Below are 2,985 nucleotides of genomic sequence, written 5' to 3'. Positions count from 1 at the left end.
TTGTTTCTTTCAAAAAGACAGAAATATATTGGTTGTCATTGAAGGGATTATTTCCTCTTCCAGTTCCAAATAAAAAACATTTATTCAAAAACATATTTTAAAGTATTTTTTTTGTAATTTCCTTTCACGAAACATAAAAATGTTTAATTTTAACCAATAATAATGTAAATAAAATACAACTTAATTTAATTTAAGTACCATTAACAACTTAAAAAAAATCTAAAGATTCTTTTGTTAAAGAAATTCTTGGGTCCGCCAAAAATAAAAGAATTAGGTGCTTCTTCAACACGAAGTATTATTTTTATGTTCTCTTCTTCGTTTAAAACTTAACCTCATCACTCATCACCTCTCTCATTCTTGTTTCTTTTTCACTAAAAACAAAGAGAAAAAGAAAACCCTCTCTATGTTCACAGTGTCATAAGCTCAAACACACAATCTTTTCTGCAAATAAAATCTTTCTTTCTTGAAAACCCAGAAATTATCACAAGTTTTTAGGCAAAATGGTTATAAAGAAGCCAAGAATAGTGATAATTGGGGCGGGAATGGCAGGTTTGACAGCTGCAAACAAGCTGTACAAATCCGGTGCAAAAAATGGTGCATTTGAGGTTTGTGTTGTTGAAGGCGGGAATAGAATTGGAGGAAGGATTAACACCTCGGAGTTCGGTGGTGACAGAATTGAGATGGGAGCTACTTGGATCCATGGAATTGGAGGCAGCCCAGTTCACAAGATTGCTCAAGAAATCGGTTCGTTGGAATCAGAGAAACCATGGGAGTGCATGAATGGATTCCTTGATGATCCAATCACCATTGATGAAAATGGGTATGTGTTAAATCCATCTCTTGTTGACCCGATTTCAAATCTTTTTTTCAGTTTAATGGATTTTGCTCAAGGGAAAAAGAAATCAGTAGTACCAGATGGAATTGAAGAAAATCTTGGTGGGATTACAAGTGTCGGGTCTTTTCTTGAAAAAGGTCTGGAATCTTATCAGAAACTAAAATCAAGAAACGAGGTGAATGGTTGTGGGGATTGGAATAGGAAATCATTAGAAAAATCGATTTTCGCAATGCATGAAAACACCCAAAGAACTTTTACAGCTGCTAATGATTTACATAATCTTGATTACATAGCAGAAAGCGAATATGTTATGTTCCCTGGTGAAGAAATCACCATCGCTAAAGGTTATTCGAGCATTATTGAATCATTAGCATCTGTTTTACCATCTGGTGTTATTCAATTAGGCAAGAAAGTTCATGATATCGAGTGGCACCCTGAATGCGGTTCCAATTCCGACTCCGATTCCGATTCCGGTTCCGGTTCCGATCCCGGTTCGGGTTCAAGACCGGTAAAGATTCATTTTCTTGACGGCACAACCATGTCTGCAGACCATGTTATAGTCACCGTTTCATTAGGAGTTCTCAAAGCCGGAATCGCGGATTCCGATTCCGATTCCAATTCGGGTATTTTCAAATTCAATCCCCCACTCCCAAGTTACAAGATTGAAGCCATTTCAAGACTCGGGTATGGTGTCGTCAACAAGCTTTTCTTGAAACTAAGCCCAGATCCTGATCTTGATCGGTTTCCCTTCTTACAAATGGTGTTCCATAAATCCGAAGATCAATTGAAGAACCCTAAAATTCCATGGTGGATCAGAAAAACTTCTTCTTTGTCACCAATTTATGAGAAGTCGAGCGTGTTATTATCTTGGTTTGCAGGTGATGAAGCACATAAGCTTGAAGCACTTCCAGATGAAGTGATTCTTGATGAGGTCTCCACAACCATTTCTAGCTTCTTGTCGTTTAAAAAATGCAACGGAAATGCGATCAAAAGTTGCAAATTTGATAAGGTTTTGAAAAGTCGATGGGGGAGTGATCCGTTGTTTATGGGATCATATAGTTTTATAGCCGTTGGATCAAGTAGCAAAGACATGGATTCACTTGCGGAGCCATTGACAAATGGTAGTTCACCGCTTCAGATTCTTTTTGCAGGGGAAGCAACACATAGAACTCATTATTCCACGACTCATGGTGCTTATTTCAGTGGTCTTCGGGAAGCCAATAGGCTTCTTGAACATTATAATTGTATTGATGTATGAGACGTATGATCATGTTTGTTTGGATTATTAGATGATTATTAGGTTTTTGTTTTTTGTTATTTTTTTGGAACACCCTTTTCTCTAATGATGTATCATACTCAATATTTGGTGATTGAAAGGGAGAGATGGGGACATTTTCAAGAAGCTTCTTTTTGAGTTTTCTATTGCTCTTTCATGGGCTATCTTTTTGATGTTTTGAGATTGTCTTTATCATTGAATACATGTTTTAGTGGTGAATTTGCTTATAAAGAGAGCTTTGGATCGGATAAAAATTGGTTCGTTCTTGGTTGGTTTTCGAATTTTCGTTTCTTATGTGTCCCTATTCACGACTCCATGAACATAACTCGATAATAGATCTACAAAAAATAGTATATAAAAAGAAAAGTAAATGTCATCTTTGTCATGTATACGCCCTTACCAACCAGTCTCACAGCCAATATGAATATCCTAAAGCAAGGAAGATAATGCCCAAATATTGAACATACGACCTCATTTAGAAAATCTTACACCATACTGTTAGAGCAAACATACAAGACAGTATGCAGTACCAACCAGTTCCACAGCCAACATGAATATGTCCTGACTAAAACAACGAATATGATGAGCATTTTGCTTATGGATCTTTATATAGTTACTGTTAGGATAAACATGCAAGAACGTATGCAATAATATACAAGACAGTATGCAGTACCAACTAGTTCCACAACCAACACGAATATGTCCTAGCTAAAACAAGGAATATGATGAGCATTTCGCTTATGGATCTTTTTATACTTACTGTTAGGATAAACATGCAAGAACGTGAACGTGCACAAGGCAATATATATGTGCATATCTTGAAAAAGATATGTACTTTTTATTTTAGAAAATTAGTGATTTGTTTTGCTGTTTT

At 36.1% G+C, this 2,985-nt stretch overlaps 1 pseudogene; it reads left to right on the top strand.

Moving 5' to 3' along the window:
* The first annotated feature begins 310 nt into the window (after positions 1-310).
* On the top strand, positions 311-2,237 carry LOC145054673 (putative polyamine oxidase 5 pseudogene; annotated as a pseudogene).
* The last annotated feature ends 748 nt before the right edge of the window (positions 2,238-2,985 follow it).

Source organism: Lactuca serriola, chromosome 5, assembly GCF_051521515.1.
Source record: "Lactuca serriola cultivar US96UC23 chromosome 5, Lser_US96UC23_V15, whole genome shotgun sequence".
NCBI lineage: Eukaryota > Viridiplantae > Streptophyta > Magnoliopsida > Asterales > Asteraceae > Lactuca > Lactuca serriola.
This window is presented reverse-complemented; position numbering and strand designations above follow the sequence as displayed.